At 41.4% G+C, this 25,219-nt stretch overlaps 1 long non-coding RNA gene across 2 annotated transcripts in view; it reads right to left on the reverse strand.

The window, feature by feature from the left end:
• The window catches only part of LOC108502791, a 142,947-nt gene that overhangs the window by 82,161 nt on the left and 35,567 nt on the right, over positions 1–25,219 (reverse strand). For both annotated transcript variants that reach the window (XR_001876625.1, XR_001876624.1), the window contains exons 7-8: positions 18,598–18,656; positions 13,048–13,272 (exon numbers count right to left, since the gene is read on the reverse strand). This is a non-coding gene — a long non-coding RNA (uncharacterized LOC108502791). The remainder of the gene's footprint in view (positions 1–13,047; positions 13,273–18,597; positions 18,657–25,219) is intronic.

Genomic DNA, 25,219 nt, shown 5'->3' on the forward strand with positions numbered 1-25,219 from the left:
GACAACAAACTCGGGAGCAAAGGGTGTTTGTCTACCTCCCACAGTTAAAACTTAAGTACAACATTTTGGAAGCAGTTCTTAAATCTCAGTAACTATCCCCGCTTTAAAAGCTTTGGTGGGAAAGATTTCTCTCATAGCACATCTAATTGAAACAGGAGTATTCCCATCATGAAGTGTGGCTGAAGGAGTGTAGCATGAATTGGCAATAGCTTAGATCTTAGTCTCCTCTCAGAGATTCCATTTCATTGATTTCAACTAAATTACTTCTGATTTGTGCTATTGTAACAAAGGGGAAAAAAAGAGCTTTCATCTTGATTTTGCACCAAGAACTCAATAGCATTTATGCCGTTGACTGCAGTGAGTGCCAGAATCAACTCAGCACCTAAAGAACACCGTTTTCAGAAGATCCTGTAAATCTATTGCAGCTCCCTGGGAGCAAAGACCCAGATGGCCAGTTTCTGCTGACATTTTTTTTTGCTGTCCACGGTTTGGTCTGAAAACATTAATAATGAAGGGTGAGTCTTAAAAAAGAAAAAAAGTTATCTTGGAAATGTCTCTCCCACCGAGCACAAGTCGAGTGAAAGTGCTGATGTGGTTCCTTTGCCGGGCACTGAGGGAGCTATGCGGGACTTGATCCTGCAAACACCACATGCTAGTTTTGCTTTTATCACCTGCTAGGAGAGTCATTTCATGAGAGAGCAACACGGCTGAGTACCAGTAATGAATCCTGGAATCCATGTGATGAAAAGAGGGAGATGTAGAGAGCAGGTAACAGTGCCTGAAACAGTCATTATGCTTGTTCCCAGACGTGACCGTGGCTGGACCCTGAGCCGACTCTGCTGCTTACAGTGAAACTGTTACATCTTGCACTACTTAGCCTGTATGAATATCCATTTGTTTTCTAATAAATAGAGGGAAAACCAGTATTTAAATAATCATAAAACAAATTGAGTGACTCAGCCCAGTGTGTTTTCTGGAATCTTAACAATTTACTACAGCTAATGGTCCCTGCTTTCACCTCACACCATTAATTTTCAAAGTCACTATTAATCTCCAAGAAAAGCACTGAGCTTTGATTATTATTGCTTAATTACATGGAAAAATAGACAGACTGTTAATATTAATTTGCTTTACAACAGGCCAACTAAGTTATCTTCAATTCTCAGTGCATTCTACAGCTGTCATTTTATGCCAAGTAATAATTAATAAAATTATTAATTGAAACAAAGCTTTTTACCAGTGAGAAAAATCCTTATTTGAGCTCATGAACACTCATATTTTACTACCCAACTCCTATTGTATTTTGTTTACCATATGTGAGCCCTCAAGGTAAAGCCATTGCAAGCTTTACCTTGACATTTCTATGTAAATTGCTTCAAGTTATGCATGGAAATCTCATAAGACAGGTTCTGCCTTTCAGGGAAAAGGGAGAATGTTCTTCTAAAGACTCAGAGGACAAATTTAAGACCAAGGTCATGAGAGCAAAGGTGGACTTAAATATTTGAAGTCAGAGAAGTCTAACTTCTCAGAGAAGCAGGGAACTCTTTACATAGTTATGCACTTATGTGGAAATGTCAGCTACCCCCTTGGACTGTAGCTTTCCAGAAGCCTTCAGGGCAAAACTTGGTGAAAGTGGCCTATTTTTTCAGTCAGGAAAAAAATATTTTCATGACTTTCCACAGCCAGTCAGTGAACCCCTAAGAGGCAAAAAATTTCTGAATTAATCGAATAAAAAGGCAGTTTTTTGAATGTACTTATCAGGCAAAACATGGCAAATTTTGTTTGCGTGTCAGTGCCTGCATAAAGTCTTCTTTTGCTCTTCATCACTTAGAATTTGCTCTTCATCACTTAGAATAGAAAAGAGGTAAGCCTTGAGATACTCAAAATCTCTCTATATTTCAAGAGCTCTCCTGCCTAAGCACATGAAGGGCAAAAGCAAGGGGGAAACAGAACATTCTCAGCTGCATTCAGGTGGATTTCTTCTACAATATTAGTAGCAAGGTTCCTGTTAGTCACAAACACTCAAACGCTGAGGGGAGAGCAGGACAGCATTAAATCACAGTCCTCACAAGAGTCAGAACTGGTTTTTACACAGTTCCTATTTTTCCATCATTTGTGTTGTACATATAATCTGAATGATAGAGAGGTGGACTGTAAAGGACTTCTGGAGACTCCATCACTGATGCAGTATCAAATGAGTTGGCATTACCAGATGCTCATCTGCCATGCTCCTAAAAGCCCCTAAGGGCTCATACAACCTCCTCAGATCTCTTATACCCTTTCAAATCCACCACTGAAATGAGGGCACTTAGCTATTTCCTAACCGAAACAAGCTGAACAGCACCACGAGTTCAATGCCTTGCTCCTTAGCCCAGCAGTAACACAGCCAATACTATTCTGTCTCCAACGACCATTTAAGTATCGGTAAACATAACCCCTGTCCCCTCAACCCCCTCCATCCACCAGTCCTCTTCAGCAGAAACCAACCCTGTTCCTTCATAGGTCACATTCTCAAATTCTTATCATTTCCCAGCTGTCACTGTATTTGAACCATCTTTCACTATGTCAGGATCAATTTGTCAGCCCTGGCAAAGGCTGTGCCACTGTCCTGGTGAGACATCACGAATATGCTGACCAACAGATTGCCGCTCTGGCCATCCATCTTCCAAGAGAAGCAGCTGAACAACGTTCTCCTCAAAGCCAGGCAGTGTTTACATCTGAGTGGCTGAGCCAACAATTCACTTGAACATATAATAATGTTATTGATTTATTATATGTTAATTCTTGTTTGTAAAATAAGACAGGATGAGGAATGCTACTGATGAAAGCTCTGCAGTGGAAGACAACACACTAAGATTACAGATGATTCTCCTTTTAATGAAAACATCCCTCTTATTTTTCTTGAGGTTTCTTTCTTGAAATGGGGAGAAATTGCTCATTCCTGCAATTGCTTTCTGTTGTCAGATGAAGTACACTTTCCTCCCTCTCATTATCAAAAAGCACATTCACTTATATTTCTGCTTTAACTTCCTTCAGAGGATAAAAGATGACAACAGCAAGCAGAGAGCAAATACTACATCAAACCAGAACTCAGCCCATTTAATTCAGCTCGAGAACACAGGAGATTTGAAGTGAACAATTTTTGTGACACAGGGAGTAATGAAAAGCCAACAACATGAAATGGAATTCTTTTACCATTTCAAGCAAGTCTGACAAGTTTTTGGGTCACATCCTATGATTTAGATTGACTTTTAGAAGCAGAACCCCAAATCTTTGTCACTGAAAAAGAAAGGGTATACTTCACCTTCAGCCAAGTTCCCTAGCAGAAAAAAACCAAACATGATTAGGAATTCTTGGCAATCCCTAGACCGAATCCCACACACTGTTTTTACTGCATAATTTCTAAACTGTTAATATATTATAGTAAAATTCAAGATCTAGGTGTTTTCACGGCATCACATTTTACTACATATCACACATGGCAAGTGAGCTATTCCCTAAGTTACAGCATATAAAGCAAAGAGCCCCAAGGAAAAGCCAAAAGCATACTGAGATCATACTGAAGTATCAGTATTTCAGGAGGAAAAGTGAGAAAGGAGAGAGATTTCCCTCTCTCCTGTAAGCTTACTCCTTTATCATACCAGAACAACGAGCACCAAAATCACTTTGATTCTAAGGACAAAAATTTAGGTCAGATTCACTATCGGTGGATTAGTATTTCACAATTCTCCCCTGTATCTCCAGTGCTGGATGCTCCTTTCTTTTCTTTCTCTATCTCAGTCTTGCACATCCCAATTCTCTGCCCAACCACAAAATACTGAATCTTCCACAGATGTCTTTATTATGATGGCAAATGTGACCCTATGTGCACTGTTTCTACTGCCTGAAATGTTTTTCTCTCTCACACCGTCCTTCTCTCTTTTCATCTCAGTTGAACAAATCTCCTTTACCTTTTACTTCTAGTAACTAAAAGCCAAGGCAGAAAGAGACAAACTGACTATAGGATGTCTTTAACTGTAGAGCACTGGGGGTAGAGTCAGTGCACAAGAAAGTTGACAAGTATTAAAGCTCTGGTACAGCAAACAGTTAGGCATGTGATTCGATCTTTGTACTGAATATATATTTAAGCACTGCCCAGACTGGGGAGTGCAGCTATCTCACACTGGGGGAGAAAAAATAAATACAAGCCCAAAGTACAAAAGGCCAACACAGCAATAGAGCATGCCTTAAAAATACTTTCCTGGCACACCCACATTGCTAACCACGAAGCATTAAAACTAGTAAAATTTTTAGGACATCTCAGAGGCCAAGATTAACTTTATAACATACAACCCCATCGCCCAGCTTGTTCATACAGTGGCTTTTTTTGTTTGGGATTTGTTGTTCTTGTTGTGTGTGCACTTGCTCAAAAGAGCTCTGAGGAGTTTGAGGTGCTTACACAGCACCACTGACAGAGAGTTCGTGTGCCATGGTCCATAAAGATTATTCTTTTGGTCTCCAAACCTCACCACTCACATAAAGAAGCTATTTACCAGTTCTTAGAGCTGCAGAATTCTTCTGCCTGCACAAATGGCAGAATTTGTCTCTCAAATGACTGTAAAATAACCAGCTCTTTCTTCTGATGAAAGTCACTGACCCCTAATAACTATGCTTTGGCCAGTCACACAGTGACAAGGGTTAGACATTGTGAATACAGTCTAAAAGACAAAGAAGAGTCAGGCAGATGCCGCAGTTTTAAACTCACACTTGGTGACGTGTGTAAGCTCTGTCAGGGGCACATGTCCCTTTGCTAAACCACTGCTATGCAGTGTTCCACTCCTGCCTGTTCCATCAGCCTGCTACCCCCTGTTAGCCCCCAGCTCCCAGTGCAGGGCTCAGCAGGGGTGCCAGGGCGCAGACTCAGAGCCGGCACACTGGGGAGGTGGAGGCACATCACAGCTTAAATCCCAAATAAAGCATATTCCTGCATTTACAACCAACTACTTCCAATTGTTATGTGCACATTTCAGAAGCCACAGCAGACTTGCACACTGCTGTCAGCCCATTTGTTCCTGTTCCAAGTCTATCTCACTGTAGCATTTGTTTCATGCTGCCACTGAGAACATGCTTCAGCTGTCTTGCTGTTACTGAGTCTCAGTACAAGCTCTCTCCATTAGGTCAACAAGGCATGACCAGCCCCAGGTTCCTCAAGGCCCCGTCCCTTCACAGATCTCTAATTATGCACAAATCCCAGTGTAATTCTCCTTTACTCTATGCTCCAGCAATAGGAATAAACGCTTCCCCTTCTTCACCAGCAGCTGCCTGGGAAGGACTAAATAAGCTCTTCACGTATTTTTTAACTGAAATAAAGCAGCCAAGTGGTAAAAATAACAAAGCACTCCCCCATGGCTAAAAGGAAGCTGGAAGACCTCAAGGGGAGAAGTAACACCTACATTTGCAGAGGCAGGGGGGCACAGAGGATAGGACACCCAACCAAAAAAAACCCCTTGTTTCACAAGCCAGTCCTACTCAGCTACTGCTTCGCTCCCTGAAGACCACTGGAAAAAACTAGAAAAAAAGAAAGCAGAGACTGATTTTTCATCCCATTTATTCTGTAATTTACTTGCTGAAATTGGTCCCTTTTCCCTGATCCTTTCAGGATTGCTTTGTGAAATACAAGAACATTAATTTATTGAAGTGATACAAAACAGAGGGCCAAATAGTCAGACATGTTAGACCTTTTGCAGATTTCAAACCCAGGAAGCAGTAAAACCAGAGAGGCAAAAATCAAGCCTTTTTTTTTTTTTTCTTCCACTACACTGGTTCATTGCATGACCCTGGACATGCTTATGGAAGATCTTTCCTTCTGGATCCTTCCCAGATTGCAGGCAACAAAGTAAGAGCCTTAAGTGACAGCATTTGTGACAGCAGTTTGCAGGGAAAAAAATAGATTTTTTGATACCATGCTCTAAGCTCACCTGAAGAGCAGCAGGACCTTCTAAGCTACATGTGGCCCCAGAGAGGTGAGCCTGACCCCGCACAGCCACAGTGCTCAGGGTGCTCCTCTCACTGCACAGCCCAGACCACGAGGGGTGTAAAGTCACCCCAGCACAGCTCTGGGCAACAACACATTCACCCACCAGGAGCTCCCTTTATTCTCCCTATTGGTACATCACAACTGCTTCAGACAGAGTGTCACCCGCCCCAAAGATGCTCTAAGTTATAGAATTCCTTAGCTTCCACTTCTAGTGAAAAATCTGTGGTGAAAATGAAAGGAGTAAGAAAATATAGCACTTACAACACAGGGGTTTGACATTTCAGGGTGAATTCTTTTCATGGTGCTGGTTACAAAGTAGATCAAAAGTATATGCTCAGTTTTGATCCTAACAACATAAAACTCATTATACTAAATCATTTCCCCGTGGAGAGATTTCAATATATATGAAACTGTCAAAAATCTCCATTATACACATAAAGGATACTATGTTATTTACTGAAAAAAAGGGGAGAAAAAAGTAATATAAAACCTACAGAGAAGTGGGAAAGATAAATGAACATCTACCACAGAGGCTGGGCAATTCCTAAATGGCAAAGGGTCAGAAAAAATCTTCATGTTATATTGTGAAGCACTTCTATTATCTTTGTGACTGAGTAGAGCACAGAGACTGCTATCAATAAATGTCCATATATGTTTTATTGTCTGGCTCACTACCAGCCAATTTCAATTTTTGCTGACCTGTTGAAGAAAAAAAAAAAACACCAAAAAAAGTAGACCTACGAACTACACAGGGGGAGACTACTAAGCACACTGTTCTATACTTTGACTTTAAAAAAACCTCAAATTTAAACCTGAATTGTATATGCATAGAAGTACCCCAGCCTTCCTTCATGAGCTAATAAAGAAACCTCAAGGAAACACAAACCATATGCTAAGTTAAGCACATGCTGGGACATGAGTTGTGACTTCGTGTTTCTTCTTAGAATTGCTTTGAAATATTCATGTCAGATTATCATAAAACATCCTGAATTTTAAAGAAGTTGAGAAGAACTGATCCCCATTTCCAAGTACAAGCCTGGATCCATGGGGGTCTGTATTCTTTTGTTAGCTCCAGTGGTCTTGGCTAATACATGTGCATGGACTGAAACAGAGTTACACTGAACAAGCACCAACAGAAGATGGCTCACAGTGTGATCTGATCTCTTTACTCCCTTTTCTCCAGCTTAATCTTACCTGAAATAACATGTTTGTTACAGGGGTCAAAACAAGCCTTTGAACTTTTGACTCAAAACCTTTTCCAAATTTCAGCCTGTAACATTTCACGTGCCTTCTGGAACCCCTTAGATAAAGCAATACAAGGATCACCTACACTTATGGGTCTCTTTTACAGTGATAATAACCAGCATTAAAAAACACTGACATTGTAATCTCTGAAATAGATACAATACACACAGGCAAAAAGTCCATTCTGCAAGCCCCAAATAATTGCTTGGTCCAAACCTTTAAGTCTTTTGTTGCTTCACTTCCTGAGTGCATTGTTCAAACTCAATGCACACTAGTAACAGAGATGTTTGTCTGATGTCACCAGCTTTTCTTCAGGACCATTTCTTACTAAGCAGCACTGAAAGCAGGAGGATCAGACCACCTCAACAGTCAACACTGCACTCTATACAGGATGATGAATTTACTTTCCTATCCATTCTGTGATAGTCTCCTCTAACCAAGATGTTTTTCCCATAGAATTCAATAGCTCCCAACAGTTTAGGACGGGAATTAAAAGGAAGTGCTGTGGTTTGCAGATTTTTGGACTATTCCAAAACACTACAGTAAGGTGCATTTTTTTACCAACTTTACCATAGAAATTCTGAACTTCCTTGTGGAAAACATTTGCCTTCCGTGCCTTTCTGTAGACTAAGAAACATTTCTACACGACTTATCCCTGTCAAGTGCAATTCTTCCATAGTCTGACCCCGCAGGACTCCATAAAGGAGCAGTTAATTGCAGGGTCTCATTAGAGCTGAGGAAGGTGCAAGACCTGGGCATGAAAATGGTTTGAGTTAAATTCCTCCCAGCTGTGTGACACAAGAGGCGCAGAGTCTCCGAGACAACAGTCAAGACAGTGGCCAAGACAGCAACTTGTTACTCAACTATAACAGACATTATCTGTAGCCTTGGGCTAATTTTTCCACACTCCATTGTGTGAAATGGGAAGAGCAGCTCTTCCTTCCCCTCCCTTCCACTGTTGCAGTGCATGGTGGAAAACAAAACATCTCAAACACTACAGAAAGATATACCTCAAGAAGCAATGACACACAGCTTCTGGCCGGCTCCTCAGGACTCCCTTGTGTCTGGGAGTATTAGTATGCAGCAGTGTCAAGTCAACAGGGCTCTCAGTGAGCTTGCTTGGCCACCACAAGCAATGTCAGGAAGTCACTGAGACACAACTGTACCTGCAGTGATGCCAAAAAGGGCACAGCAGGATTACACTAAAATGCACTAAAAATTCAGCGGATGCAAGGAGGTTTGGGAGTTAACGTGCGCACTAACAAATCCCCTGGTGCTCCTCTCTGCCGGGAAAGTCGGTGTAACAATACACAGGGGAAAGCATTACTTTTTCTTTAGAAAGGAAAATCATCATCTTTTTTTGTTTTTAATCCAATGAAACACACATAAAAATAGAGTCCCATGAGAGAACAGCAAAGTCTACGTTATAATAGCTAAATTAAAAGATAATTTAAGAAAAAGACACAAAAAGGAAGATAGGCTTGACCCTGCAAAGTTAGAAGCATTCTATCCTTGCATTAACAAAGCATTTCTGTTATTTCTTAGTCTTTAAATTCATGAATATTCCTCACAGAACCCTGCAGAAGCAGGTAAATGCTTATAGTTCAGAGTGTGTTTAAGTGCTGTGCTGGATAGGAATTAGAGCAGTTTGAGCTCTGCAGAATCAAGGATTATGCTTAAATCTTCTGTGGTTGATTTTATGCTAAACTGCTAGTGTTTACCTGAATGTCTTATTCTTCTCTCATTCATTTCTGATAAATCTGAAATGCATATAGTTATATTTAAGACTAAATATTTGCTCCTATGTATCACGAGTAAAGACTTCATGATAAATGAGAAAGAGGCTTTTATAGGGCTCAGAACTGCATATTTCTTGACCTTATTTCTAGTATTGTAAGCTGAAAACTTCTTGCCACTGATAAAATCAGTGCACATGCCCTCCTTGATTTTAATTTTCTAGAAGAAGGTGTTTATAAAGAAGGAGTAAAAACTATTCCATTTCTAAACATTTGAGAAGATCAGCTCACATGCTAATTCCTTTTCCCCCTTTCCCTCTCTTTCGTGCTGTAGTGATGCTGAAGCTGCAGTGTGCCCACGAAGCACCCAATTTCCAGAGAAGTTACCCACGTGAAAAGAAATTGAAATATTGTTTTCCCCTGCACAGCGAGGATGGATCAGACGGTTATTTGAGAGCTGCACAGCTGAAGCACACTTTCATCTCAGAAGAAAATATTCAGAAGGCAACAGAACTACTGATGGCAGGGCTTTAGCTACTTACCACTGCACAGAGCCAAACAAGCCAAATATGAGCAGGGAAAAAAGCCACAACCAATAAACAAATCACAGTTAATAAATCACAGGAACAGAGACATGCAAAGGAAATGAAGTCATTACTGCTCTGACACTGTCCTTGTGTTGTCTGTACATACTCGCTTTTCATACATCATTCTCTTCTGAAACCTTAAGTCTCCACTAATTGCTGAGGTAGTGAGTGAGACTTGGAAAGAATTCATGTTATTTTATATTAAGATCAAATCAATATGCAGGCAAGAGAAAAGCTACTTCGTGATCATGTTATCAGCCTCCAACTTGAACTCCTTTGTGTTGCAGAATGTAGTAAGGGGGGCTTTAGGGGTTTTTTTTATAAATGTGGACTTACACAACTAGATAACTTCCTTCATAAAAGAGGCTCTCGATTTTTTCAATACCTGTAAAGAAATACTTACAAGAAATCAAAACCACAAGAAATAAATGCAAATTCTGGTCAGTTTGAGCCTTCAGGTACTTAATGGGTAGGAAAAATATTTGCATAGAAAAACAAATTTATTCTACATTCTAATTTTTTAGCATCATGAGGAATGAAACAGCAATGCAGATAAACAGTGCCCATTGTGTTAAGAATGCAGGCTTTTGCAGGGGAAATGAATTTACTGAAAACAGATCAAGCTGGTGCCAAAAACTGCTCTTATCCTCAAGGTTTGAATAAAAACTCGAGCAAAAGGCCCAGACCTCTGAAGTTGGCCAAGATGTCACACAAATTTCCATAAACTACATGCACAGTTTGCTTAGAAAGGTGCCAACATTAACCTGCATGGATATCTGGAAACACTAAGGGACTGAAAAAGTTTCAAGTCTTTCACTTACAGCATTCCACAATGTTTTAATTCTCAAGCAAAACAGCTGTTCAAAATGTCTCTGTAGCCTATTTTCCACAAGCAGTTCCTGCAGAGCCAAAGATGCCTCATTCTTTGATGGGATTACAAGTTTGGCTGATAAAGACAAGAGGAGAACTGCAATATCCTCAGAATTCTGTGAGGTTTTTTAAGGCCCTAAAGTATATAGTTACTGGATTAAAAACTGACTACATTACCTAAGTGTTGAAAACAAGAAGAAAAGAAACACTAAAACATTTGTAGGAGGTAATCATGACACAACAGGAGTCGGTCCCATTGATGATACAGTATTTACAGTCTGGAGGTAAATATTATATCCCTGCAAATACAACTAGAAGCAAACACAGTCAGAATGATAAACAGTAAAGAAATGAGTGAGTTCACTCAGAATGGACCCAGGTGCTTGTTAAGCTGAGCCCACACGACAAACCCAAAAGTTGTTAGGCAGCCCAATGCAAAGTCATAAAGCTACAAATATTGTCATCCACAGCTACAGAGTGGGGGACCCTGCCTTGCACAGCAGCAACTCTAAAATCAGTGCCAAGTTCCAGTGTGATCCTTGGCTGTACAAAAGAGAAGTAATGAGAGATCAGGATGTGGTTCTGCTCACCTCTGAAGCACTCTTGAGACCCGTAACAAAATGCTGCTCATAGGACTTCTCATGTTTTAAAGACACTTCAAAATTGAGAAGGACGCACAGAAGAGGTTTTGGAATCAAATGAAGGGACAAAGAATACAAAATAAAAACTGATGACACTTCCTTTTCTTCAAGGAGAAAATACCTGTAATCATGGCTCTTAAATCCTGCAGAGTAAGTCTAACAAGACTTAACAACAAAAAAATCCCCAAAGTGAGGCAAATTGAAATTAGATAAAGCTTTTAATAATATGAATGATAAACTACTGAAATAAGAAAAGAAACAGCAGGTTCCCTGTTCCTAATATCTTCACATGATTGGATGCCTTTCTGTTAACCACGAAGGATCACTGGGTGAAACCATGGCCTGTATTCCCAGAAGACTGGAAAATTGGTCTATGGACCCTGACATGAGAGGCAACTTCAGCAGTTTACAGCCAGCACCGTGATCTTCCTTGTTTATGTCATCTGTACAGTTGATCCTGTGGACAGCAGGAAAAACTGTTACCTGGAATTCAGGTTTGGACTAAGTAAAAGTCTGCTGTCTCTCATTAACTCCACTGCCACAGAGCTTCTCAGTGCTCTCCAAACCACCAGTCCACAGCTAGACCAGAATAGCCATCTGCTACTCCAAGACAGAAGGTTCACATTAAGCTTCTTCATAATGTGTATCACAGGTGAAGTCTAGGAGTATAAAAAGCAAGATAACAATCATATTATTACAATATACTCTGACTTTTATTGCAGATGCAACTCCCTCCACTCCATTTTCTTTAATCACAAACAAATGCCAAGTTTTGCATGTTCCTACTCTGAACATTCCCTTTTATGATAGTCAACACTGCCTCAAAGCAGTCAATCATTACAGAATTCTTATTGTTCTGCCTTGGTTTTTCCCCACCAATTCACATCAAAAAACCAGAACTAATATTGCTATGAACTTGGATAACAGAACCTGACTTGATAGCTTATTCTAGTGAAAGAAATGCCTCTTTTCAACACAGCATTTGCAACGACTACTGTATAAAAGGTAGTTCAATTGTATGATTGTGGCTATCATGATTTAAAAGGATTTCTTTTCCCTGCTGGAGGCTTCTGCAGGGTTGGGTAAATCCAGAGAGAAAAAAATTACTTTCACACAAAGAAACAGTAGCTGACTAAGGAGTTTTCTGAAAACTTCACCCAAATTCAGATGAAAGTCCTCAGGCATTAGACAAGACCACATCTCAGAGTAAAGATGAGTTTATTTCCTGCCTATTTTTCAGCTCACATTATCTACTGAGATTCTGCATGCAGTGACTGCATTTCAGCCTCCTCCCTGGGAGCTGGAGGAGGCAGGTCCACCTACAGCAAGTAAAAGTGCACTGCCAGCTAAGAGCATTAAAGTATTCCCCAGGGAGCAGCAGGACACCATCTTCCCCCATCCCAGGGGGAGTCTTGCTACCTCTCTCTCTTGGAAAAAAGGTGGTGAGACAGCCCTTGCACTGCAAGAGACCTCAGATTTCACCAATGTTTACAAATCAAACTTTGTTCCAGGCAAGGATAAGACTGTTACATTGTCCAAACAGATGGGTTATTCTTTCATGTTGCTCACAGTAGTAAGTGTAGCTTTAGCACTCAGCCTGGAAAGCCCAGACTCTCACTACCTGTGGAGCAGAATAACCAAGCTGCCAGGCACCATTTTATGTTCTGCACCTGTCTGGGAACAGCCTTCAAGGTCAGTCCCACATACAAGTAAATCAAGACAAGACGAGTCACAGGGGAAAGGACTCTTGGAGAACAGAGACAAATCCTACAAAAAATCAATTATAAATATGGTGCCAAGCAAAGAAGTGAAGGCACAGATATGAGACTTGGCTTTTGGGGAATATTCAAGACACTACAAGAATGATGCAACCATGTTCAACTTTCCCATACATCACAAGAGCTTGAATCTCCTGTGACACTGTTACAACTCAGCATCATTCCTCACCTCACCTTTTATTCCATCATTTCTTTTCTGGTCATTGTCTCTCTTCTTATGCTCTTATTCATTCCCGTCTTCTTCCTGATCATCAGTTTGCAGACTTCCAACAGCCTTCCAGACGTGTGCCTTTCCTCCTCTTCTCTCTGTCTGAAGCCTCATACTTTATTCTCACTGCTCTCAGTGATTTCTTTCCTCCTCATGCATTCAGAAGGTTTCCACACTGCCTGATCAGGGTTCTTAAAAAGATAAAAAATAAGGATGCACAATTTATTATTTACAACTTTGTGTGTGTGTGTGATTAAAATTTAGATCAAACCACGGGCAAATGACACGAATAACAGCATCTCCAACAAAATGCCTGTTTCCCTTCATAGACCAAGAAACACAAGATCTATTTGAAAAAAAACAGTACTTCCAAAGCATAGTTCAGTGTTTTTTCTTAAGTTGTGTTTAATTTGATATATTTTATTCTCAATCGCTTTACTTTCCATTTCTTTTTAAGTTTTTTCATTATTTTACTATTATGAGATGATCCTCACTCCTTTCTCACGCTGGGAATCCTCTTGACTCAAGTCAAACTTGTCCAATTAAGCACAAGCCTGTTAGATAATATGGCTTTAGAGGGATTAGTTTCTTTTCCCTACAGCATTCATTAGTTTGGACAACCACTGTTTGTGGTGGAACTGGACTGGAACAGCACAGTGTTGGGCTCTTGGCAGAGTCAAACCTTCAGGTACAAGAAGAAGAGCCACCAACCCAGCCCTCCCTATGAAGCTTTGTGGTTTCCCAGGGAGGATCCAAGATCAGTGCTTACCTGTGGCCATTCCCTGGGGGCTGCCATGTGCTTGCATGTATGAGGGGTCAGAGAGCAGCACAAGAGCTGCCCCTTGTTGGCCCTCTCGTCTCTTGTCTGTCGCAAATTCCCGTTCTCAGATGTTGGCAGCACTGTTCCCCTGTCAGTGCTCCCAAGTCACAGCCTACAGGACGCACTGGGCCCCCCTCAGGCATGAAAATCAGCACCGCAGCTACCTCAGAAAATGGCCGCTGCATGAGACGCCTTGGGCAAACAGGACGCACTGGGCCCCCCTCAGGGATGAAAACCAGCACCGCAGCTACCTCAGAAAATGGCCGCTGCATGAGACGCCTTGGGCAAACAGCCAGCTCACGGCCACCATGCATGAAGAGCCTTGGGCAAACGGCTGCATGGGGCAAGTGGCCACATGTGGGGAGCCTCAGCAAATAGCTGCCTCAGGTCAATGGCCACCACAGACGTGGCTCTGCAAGCAAACGGCTGCGTCGGGCAAATGGCCACCACATGAGGTGCACCACTGCAAAATGGCCGCCTCAGCCGAGCCGCAGCTGCGGGCACTCCTACCTTTGCCTATGTGCCCTGCAATGTGTAGGACTGTAGGGGTCACTGAGCTGCCAGCCCAAAAGAGAAGTTTTCCTTTCACACTCCCAAAGCAGGACTTGGAGTCCTGCACCGGAGCAGCTGGAGTAGAGAGCTCCCGGCCACGCCAGCCACTTTTCCCCTGCCGCAGGGCCACCATGGCCCCCTGGCCAGCTCTGGGCTCACTCCCCTGTGTGACCTCCCCACAGCTGCTTTGTGTGCTGGGACTTGTCTGAGGCAAAAGGGTGACAGGGCTCCCTCACGCACAAGCTCTCCAGTGCATTCCCTCCCCTTCTTCCCGACCGCCCTGAAGCGTCCATCACCAGCAAACTCATGGCAAGCCACCCCTTTTGGGAACTCCATTTGGGAAGTTTGCAGTGTGAAATTGGAAACGGAGAAATGAATTGTGGAGGTATGCACTGCTCCCAGAGGCTAAACCCATTGCTGCGGCAATCACAGAGAAGCACAACTCACGTGTGAAAGGAGGAGAGGAGCTGTGCTGCAGATTCCCATTGCTGCTCACTGTGAACAGCACATCTGGGATGGAAGATGGGGGAAGGAAAGGGAAATCACATTCCTTTCTCGGGCCATTTTAGTTAATACCTGCTGTGACCATATGTTTGCAAGTAAAAACAATCTCTGCATCAAATATTAAAGCATTGCCAGGGAAATCTCCCAAGTTCTGTACTTAATGGCACTCAATCTTTTTTGTTCATTCCATCAGTCCTTATTAAATAATTAATAACAGATTAAATATGATCTTTCACATGAATACAATTCCAACTACTGTTAAAAGAGCAGCTCCATCTGACGCCCACCACCTAGGACCAAGTGATGCTCTGTGCCGATTCACCACTTTAAGTTTTGAGCTAAAGGGCAATTCTTTACCCCTGAGTACAACTAAAACTTTCCAGCTGAGTGTGCTTGTAATAGACTTGCCACCGGAGGGACCAGCTCCTGGAGAGATCGGGGCATCACAGCTGCCCTCAGCCCTCTACTCTGGGGCATGGCTGCCTCCTGAGGCTTCAGCCACTTGCACTTTCACACCTTTAGCAGCTCCCCATATTCCCCCAGGCCCTGCCAGACAGCCCCTCTCCAGCCTTCTGCATGCCCCTAATAGGGTGTCAAGGCAGCAGCCCAAAGCCACGTGCTTCTCCGAGACCCTGCAACAACCCTTGGGACACTTTCATCAGCTCCTCATGCTGCCTCTCCCAGCCGTTTTCTGTCCTTTGACCTTCCCTCTTTCTTGGCAGCTCCCCCAGCCTGTTGCCATGGAAATGCCTAACTGCAAACCCTCCTCATCCCCAGGAACCGGCCCCTGGAAGGTTCTTTCTCCTGCTAGCAATAACCTCTCCTGGGCTGTGTGCCCCAGCAGCCCTGCTTCCTGGAAAGGGGCATCCCACTGGCCCCCCTGCACTCAGATTGGTCCCTGTACTGCCAAAAGACAAAGCACATCAGACACCACACAAACAACTCATAAGTTATGCTTATAGAGTAGCCACAATGTAGTCAAAAGTGTTGGATACATCAGTGAGAAAAAATAATCAGAACCACTCTGGTTCCCCAGTTTGCCAGCACTCGGTTAATAACATTCAGAGCGTTCTACTTAACATAATAACAATTAATTAACTTTAAACGGGTGTCATTCTGCCCCCATTAAGCAGAAGAGATTTCCAAAAAGGAAAAGAAATGCTAACTGACATATGCCATTGAAAATCTTCCCCATAAATCTTCATTTTGGCTTTGTACACATTTGATATTGCTGTTGACAAATTTTGCAAAAAGTATTTGTACTTAAATTAGGTTAAAGAAGTTAATACGAAGGAATAAACCTATATTTTTCAGTATGAGTGCAAATAATATTCTTTTCATTTCTTGATTAAAATGTCATAGAATATAAGAAAATGTTATTCTCAAGAAAATAATGCTAATGCTGTGCTCCAAGCAGAATGATACATAATGCAAAAGGAAAGATGGTAAGAAGTAATTCATATGTATCCACCACAATTCACTGATGGGTGCTTTTCTTTAACCAATATAGTGTCTAATGGGCACAATAACTGGAATATGAACAAAAAGCCATTTTCACTTCCAATACACTTTACAGTGATGCTTTTGCAATTTAAGTCCCATTCTTAATCCATTTTCACAGGCCTTTACCTTAATGCAACAAAATGAAAGTGACCTGAGGGACATTTTCTCCTCTCCATCAGAAAATATAGGCAAGCTACGTGAACTCCAAAATATGTAGATTGCTGTTCTTAAATGGGGTTGTTTCAGTCAGAGCACAGAGACACTTTACAGCCACCGAGGCATAACTATATATTTACTTTCCCAGCAGTTTAATTTGCTACACTGCCACTGGTATTGCAACCATGGTTTACAAAATCATACCACAATGATTTAATGTACTTCAAATTTCAAAACCCTCTCTGGTAATTGGGGGACAGTAATTGACTCAATCTTAGCAAAGCATTCTCAATAATCGCTTTATTATAATTTTTTTCAATTACTTCACAGTTAAATATAAATTTCTTACCTCTGAGTGGCTCACTTGAACTTACTTTAAAATGATCACCTTTGCCAGTGACAAAAATAACATGTTAGATTTTCTCTTACAGTGAAACATAGCAATTTCCAATGTGACTTAATAATTAAGAAATCTAATAGGCATCTAAATGGGAGACACAGTCAAGAGGAACTAGTTTTTAAAATTTTCATTGAGCCGCCATTGAAAAGCAATGTTATATTTTATTGTGCAGAAAAGCAAAACCCACCCGTTCGCCTTCCTTCAATTAAAACACATTTCAGTCATAAAAAGGAACACATGAGTTTGTGAAGATATTTCACTCACCACAGAAAAAAGACTGGGGGAAAAAGAGAATGCAGAAATAAAAATTGAAAGCATTAGCAATAATTTCAGAAACATATTTCAATTTTTGCTATATATAAACATGTGGCTATGTTTTCATAACTACAAAACTAAAATAAAGAACGTTTTATCCAAAAAATATATATAGTTTCTCCTATCTTTTTTAGTAGAAAAATCAAAAGAAGCTGTTTCAGATTGAACTCTTTTCAAGGTGTCTATTATCAGATTAAAAAAAAAAATCTTATTTAAGAGCTGTGTTTAAAAGACATGTATTTTTAGTCTTAAAAAAAAAAAATCTTAATACGTTCTTTTTTGTTTTTCCTATGACAGCCCTTTGAAAGGACTGAGGCTGAGCCCGAGGTTTCATACTCCTATTTACTATCTCTATCTAGAAATAATTAAGTAATTATTGTGATCCAGTAGTTTCCTGGGGAACAGGAAGTGGTTTGTGAGCTCCAATTAGGGAAGCATGGAAGACAGAACTGCTGTCCACATCCCTATCTCTTCTAGGACTGGCATATGTGTTTTATTCAAACAAATTACCCTTGCCCACCAAACTTGAATTGCCAATCTCCCCTTCTCTGAAAAACTGAATTGTAAGCCCTGCACAGGTGCTGGGATGTGGTGAAAAGGAGACACAGGTACCAAAATCATGGCATGTATCAGGAGAACGGTTCAAGTGTACAAGGCCACTCCACTTCTGCTTTTGGGAGAAGACCAGCTCCCAAGTACCCAATGAAGTGTTTTCCCTCTGACCTCAGAAAAAGCAGGATCATGTCTTGCTCCTCATATGCAGGTTCTGGATAAAAATGAAGGATGTATTCAGCCCTGTTGGCAATCACAGTAGAGGTGCTGATCACTGAATTAACAGGCACAAAGTCTAAGTTCCCCCGCTCAGCTTTTAAAAAGCAGTGTGCTCCCAGGGAGCAATGCCATCTCTACATCTTTGTCTATGTGTTTGTCTGCCATTTGTTACACTGAAGTTACTAGCAAGTTGAGATGAGTGATGGCAGAAAAGTGGGCCCTAAAATACCCTTTAGTTTGGTGTCTGCTCAATGTTCTGACAAAGATTATCAAACACGGTGGGTGATTTTCAGGGACAAAGTTCTTCCTGGTGTTAAGCAGTGTGATGGAAACAGCAACACAGAAAAAAAAAAAAGAAACCATTCTCTGGTCACCCTGGAGAATGCTGGAGACATCCTTGTGTAGTTTTACTGCCATGGGATAAGTGATAAATTATGTACATGGCACATCATCATGCTGGTTTTGGGGAGGGCATTGAGAAGGCGAAACACATACCTTCTGCTCATGAATGTCAATCTAACGAAGTCTTGGAAGCTGATACTGCTGTCAGACTGCTACAAAACAAAAAGGACAGGAGACAGGTTGTCTGGGTACTTGCCATGAATGACAACTGAACAGATACTTCACTGTTGGAAAAAGCAACAGAGATCCCAAACGACCTCTTTGTGGGATAACAGAGTTGATTTTAAAATGGTTTGCTTCAAGGCTGTGAAACAAGAAATTCTCCAAACACTGGAAAGAAGAAAGTTACCATCACTAGGCTACACCTTGAGATCAAGTATTGGCTTAAAAAACAGTAATAGAAAAATATACTGTTGGATTTGTTTTCTCAAACTTGGATATTCTGCCTTTTCCAGATCATTCCAGCCCATGGCCTGACACAGCTCCTCAAACCACCACCACGTTCTACCTCCTTCTTGCTTGGTGGAAACTGCTTGTATTTCACACACTCTGAAACATGGCAAAGGCTCTACAGCTGTGCAAAATGTAATTAATTAGCAAATGCTATGACACAATATAGAAAACAAGGGTAAGCAACTTTCTGTAGAGGTTTACCTTGATGTGGATGCATGCATACATACATGCACACATCTCACCCCCAAATATCAATAATCAGTGAGTCCCTACTCTATTTTGTAGATGTGTTCTTTGATTTGATTCTAGTTCCAAGATCATTTCTCACATGCCAATAATTGCCATTATATGATTTAGCAGTAAATCAGTCCGGCCCTTCTGATATTTTTAAGCAACTTTATGGATTCTTTGCTGAAAAGCAAAGCATCTCACAACAGAGAAGATGCTGACAGAAGACACAAATGCAGGTGATGATACCTGGCTTTGGCACAGATGAGAATACAAATGTAAATACTCCCAGTACCTGCTGCCTGTGGTTGGCAGCTGTAACAGAAACCCAAAAATCAGCTCTAACTGTGACTGTTGGTCAGCCTGAGATTTTATTGATGGCAGGGGATCCACATACAGAGCTGTACAATTTAAGAGTACATTGCCTATACAATTTGAAAATACACATCCAAAGAATGAAGCTAGAAGAAACATCTATGTCACAGGGAAGAGGAACCAAAGACAGGATATCACAGAATGACAGCTTTACAAAGTATGTAAAATATGCTTGGGAGTTGGGCTTGATTTTATCTTTTGACATTTAACAGGAGCTGCTGGCACCATTTGAGACTATACTCTGTGCAATCAAACATGTAATTGTTTTGTATATGATGCCAGATATCCCTTAAGATATCCCTTCATCTGACATGTGCCACTCATATGATCAAATTTCATAAAGGCATTGCACATTGAGCTGTGCAAACAAACTCATGAATACATTATCATTGGCAGAAGGTCAGTTTTAGAAATAGCATAGGGAGTAAACTGAAGAAAAAAGAGCAAAATAACCACTTTTCTAATGTCAGCACTTGTCTACATTTCGGTCTTACTATCATAAAAAGCATATTTGATTTCTTTTACCCTTTGCTACAAACAATAATTTACCCCTTGTTCAGGAAATGCTCAAAATATTACTTGTCCCACAGTCGTCTTCTGTAGTTCTTTGAACACAACAGCAGTTCTAAAATCACCTCCAAACACCTACCAGCTTTGGTTTTGTTATGCAATGTACAAAATAGGATATACTCAGAAAATTCAACAACATCTGATTGGTCACTAAACAAAAAAACCATTATAGTTCATGGCAGAAGAAAAGGTGTTGGTTCATTTTATAAGGTGAACTGCCTATAAGACAGCAGCTGTAAAAGACTGAGCAGTAGAACTAAAGCACTAACCAAATACACCAAAAATATAACTGTGATATCAAAGAAAGTGAATATGAACCCTGATCAATGAGAGAAATCTTTCTGTTTCTTCCATTATAAGAATATTTTTCTTTCCATTAGGAGAAAGAAAAATTTCATAAAAACAGCTTGAAAAAAAAAATCCCTTCCAATGAACCTCCAAGATTTAAAGAAGTTTGTATTGCCTGAGCTTTGTGCTCCTCAACTGCAGTCTGCTACAAGTTGGAAAAAATTTCAGTTTCCTAGTTCTTTCTTAGTTGGGAGTAGAAGTGAAACAGAAGTAGTATTTAGACCCTCAACCAAAAGTGTGCATCTCTCCTCTGCCTTACTTGTGCAAGCTCACAGAAAACGGAGTGAGAAAAGGACAGTGGGTTGCTTATTTGTTTGGAGCCTGCTGTTAAAGAAAGAGGCAGTATCTGTCACCTCCATGAGGGACATATAATGATATCAGCTAACTTTCTATTTCTGTGAGCAGTATCTCTTTTAAACTGAAGTTTTGTAACACATTCCTTTTTCCTCAATTTAGCAAAACTCAGGATCCTGACAGCAGTTTTAATTAGGAAGAGGACATCATGATGGAGCCAAGCAATTTTCGGTTGAAGAGGGGTTTACTTAATAGGATGCATGAAGCTGTGTTTCCATGATCACAGGATCAAACACTAGAGCCTGTCATTACTCACAACCTTGCCCAGCCCACAAACACTGAGCTTTTCTTCAGTGCCACAAACCCAATTGCTTGTCCCTCTAGTTTTTGTTCCCTTGCTTTTCTCACACATTATTTCAGTCCAACCCCTCCCTTCCTCTTAAACTTGCTAACATGGAGACAACAGCTCTTTGCAGTGCACATCTAAAGCCTTGCACATTCTTTCATTTGGGTGAAGTTTGAGGAGACTTTCTGCCACTCACTCTACAGAGCGTCTCCCATGCCTGTATTTTACACCAGAGGGTTTGGCCCAGCCTGTAAGATGAAAATTGTAAGAGGTATTATACGGGATCAAACAGTTCAAGTTGTCTCCTGGAGCACATTTTCACTGTTTCAGCTGGAACAGACCTCAAGTGAGGAAGATTTCAGACAGAATATAGAAAAGGCTCTCAGAGCACCACAAGAATAATCATTCTGGAAAGGCAGACATTAACAGAGTTAAATTCAGATAGGAAGTTCAGCTTTACCTTTCTTTAATCTTTTCTTGACATGGTAAAAAAAAAAAAAAAAAGACTAATTTACTTGGGAAGAAGAACAGTTACAGAAAAGTGGTGTCAAATACTTTTAAGTCCTGCATAATAATAGAGGGGCTGGATACATCTCAACTCCCATTCCTAACAAATATCTGGTCAGCTTTCTCCTCAACACCTCCAGAGGTGTCCAGAACCCTTCTGAGGGATCTCTTTCTATTTTATATTACTTTATTCTAATCTTCAACCTGAATTTCTTTCTTCCACGTTAAACCGATATGTTACTGTTCTGTTCCAAGGATGAAAGCAGAACAATTAGCTGCTACCCTCTGTTGCAAACTGGGATACTGTTATCCTGTCTATTTTCTTTTCTTTACATTAAAACATAAGCACTTCTTTCAACTTTCATTCTATCCTTTCTAAACTCTCCACTGAGGTGCCTCCAATTTGTCCATATCCTTGTCAAACAATGAAATATGTGTTATTGCAAGAGTATCACTTGTTGACCTGTATTCAGCTGTTGTCCACTCCAAAAAATCTTTCTCTACCATTCAGGCTCCTGGGCAGTTACTATTCTCCATTTTTCACCCCAGCTTGCCCCTTATCTTCCCATATGGGGACTTTGAAAAGCTGAGCCTGCTCTTGTTGATTCAGTACTTTCTGCCAAATTAACAAGGCCCTTTTGAATTCCGGTTTTGTCTTCCATTGTCCTTACAGCATAACAGTGTGATGTCCTCTGTGCATTTGACCAATTTAACCTCCATCCCATTACCTGAGTCCTTAATGAAAATACAGAATAGGAACAGCTCCACTTGAAAAGCTCTCTCACTCTGGCAGTGACATACAACAAGTTTGGAGTGGTTTCCACTCCATTGTGTGCAGTGTTTTCAGGTTGGACATAATTCCCTGTGCTGTATATAAAGATACCACGAGAAAAAGTCAAAAAGCTTAATAGAAGTCAATTTACATATCCCCCCATGTACTGTGTCCATTATCCTGCCCAAGAAAGAAATTGGATTAGTTTGAAATTACTCATTCTTCACAAACCCATAGGGGTTTTTTAATCATTTCATCATCTTCAGCATTTGATAAACTGACTGTTCAATAATTTGTCCCATAACTTTTCCTGGGGCCAAAGTTGGTCTAACCACTCCTGAATTTCTCCAAATCAGTCCATTTTTTCCTCTTTTTTCCACCTGAAATCTTCAGGCAATAATTTTGTGAAACTCATCCTATTAATAAAATCTATTCTATAAAAAAGATAAACCTAACAAATGTCCCAGAAAGCAATCTGCGTAATAAAAAAATGCTACTACTCTGAATGACCCTAGGAATTTCAAAAAGGACCATGGCTCTTCCAGTGCAATTGCCAGAAAACAGGAACAACCGGGACTGCTTATTTTAGTAAGAACAGGAATCAGAGGGGACACGTTGGAAGGATACATGTGAGAGCACAGCATAAAGAAGTTAAGCCAAATACTTCAGTTAATCCTCCTGTGATGCAAAACAAGCAAGCAGGCAACAAAACTGAAAGGCACACTTTTAAAATTATAAACCCTCCCTTCTGATTTGAAAAGGCCAGTGTATAGATTCATGTAACTGTTGCCAACAGTCAATAGCGAGGGAAAATGCCTAGCAGAGAGGATTAGACATTTCTGTAGATAAGAGCCAGAAGCAAATGCTGTCCCCTCCACAGAGGATCAGCAAAGCACTAGTTTTGCCTTCTTGAATCTAAACCAGGAGCAGGGACACAGGAAACTGCAGCAGCGATTAACTCCGGGGTCTCAGCACTGCTCTTGATGCCCAAGTGCTGACGGTGCCCACCACCAGCTCACTCTCCCAGCACATTCCTACACCTGTGCTTCTGCCAGAGTGATTGCTGGCTACATTCTGCTTCCCCTCTCCCCCTGTTTTCCAATAGTTTCTTTACTATTTTGCAGCCACATAGCACCTGCTCAGCCTCGATCATTGTGTATCTGGTCTGGTACTCACATTTCCATGTGTTCATTTCCACAGCTCACTTGGCCTTTTCATCTGCTTCAAAATTATCCTCTTAAATGAAAAACTGATGTGAAGGACCCATTTAGGCTGGGACCACAGATAAACCACCGTCCTGCTCACCTACCTCTTTTTCCATAGCAGCCCACTTGGGTTTTGTTTGATTAAACTTCAATAAATTAATAGCCTTTTCTTTTAACATCTGTGCAAAGTCCACCTTAGCCCAACTTTTATTTGTATTCCCACTCAACACTACACTCCTTGCTCACTAAGATATTTACTGCACACTGTTCAAAGTTTGCTCTGAAACAGAACTATTAGTTGCTTTGGGGCTTTTTACAGCACCTGAAGGGATAATATTAGTACTTCATAAACATTAGTGGTGTTATGAAACAAATGCCATTTGTTTGAGAAGATGGGATTTCCCCTCCTGCAGACACTTCTAGGGAAGATTTGAGGCAAAGAGAAAATAATGTCAATATTGTACAGGAATTTTGAGTGCCCAAATGAGACACCTCATGCCTGACTTTTTGAACCAGCTAAAGAAACACAGTTTTTGATTCAAAGCACATCTACCACAGGCTTGATCTGCAGCTGCAAGTCAGCGCTTCTCCAAATCAGACTCCAGGGCCCCTAAAGATGCATCACAGAAAAGACAGACACTGACAAGCAAATCCAGCTCTCCGGTGCACCATCCACGTGAGCCTTCATTGGGAAGACATCATCTTGTGCCCTGCAATCTCCAGCCATACAAAACCCAGATCACAGGTCCACTTAACATGCTCTTGCCTCCTCCTTTTAATTGCACTCTCCTTCCTTGACTCCATTTTTCCATTACCTGCTGTAGTGGTTTGAATCTTGTTTTCCCCCAGAGGCTAACAAAATGGTAAAACCCCAAGGGGTGGAAACCCCTGGAAGTTTTGAAGTTTTGCCCAATGGGCGCTCCTGCAAAAATGTCAACATAGCAACAAGCACCGGAAGAGACGAGTTGTAGTTTGGTTTGTTGTCGGAGTGGTGGCCATGTTGTAGAGCCACGAGGAAAGGGGCTCGGAGCCCCTTGGGCCCTCTGGGGCCCCCCAGCCCCTGGCTGGGGGGGGGACTGCAAAGACTTGGAACAGTGTTAGACTGGGCTAAGTGTTTGTAGTTATGCTGGGAGTTTTTTCTCTCCATCGTGGGCAGCGGCCGCAGTAGCAGCAGCTGGCACTGACCAGAGAAACGGTGGCAGAGAGCCAGGACAGATAAGAACTGAACCGGAGAAGCAGAAGAGATGCAACTGAATAAGGAAGACACCGAGTTGTGTCGGAGAGCCGAGAAGGAGAGTCAGCAGCAGAGCTACAGGGTTCTGGGGGTGGGAACTGATACCAGACCCCCCCAAACTCCCTTGGAGACCCCTCCTAGAAAGAGGGAGATGGACTCCTATTAAGGAGAAGAGTTTTGGACATGCAGTACCAGAGAGAGAGAGGAGCTAAAAAGCTCAAAAGACGTCCCAGAGCTGGACCGGGACGGCCAGATGGAATGCAGGGGGAGTTGACCTTGGCCCCCCCGTTGCTGCTGACAAGCCTGGCAGCCTGAGACGGAGCACAGGAGCTCTGGTAGAACTCTTGAGGCAAAGGCTTGCAACTGAATGCTGCCCAAGATGT

This window comes from Lepidothrix coronata, unplaced genomic scaffold (assembly GCF_001604755.1).
Source record: "Lepidothrix coronata isolate B3197 unplaced genomic scaffold, Lepidothrix_coronata-1.0 Scaffold124, whole genome shotgun sequence".
Lineage (NCBI taxonomy): Eukaryota > Metazoa > Chordata > Aves > Passeriformes > Pipridae > Lepidothrix > Lepidothrix coronata.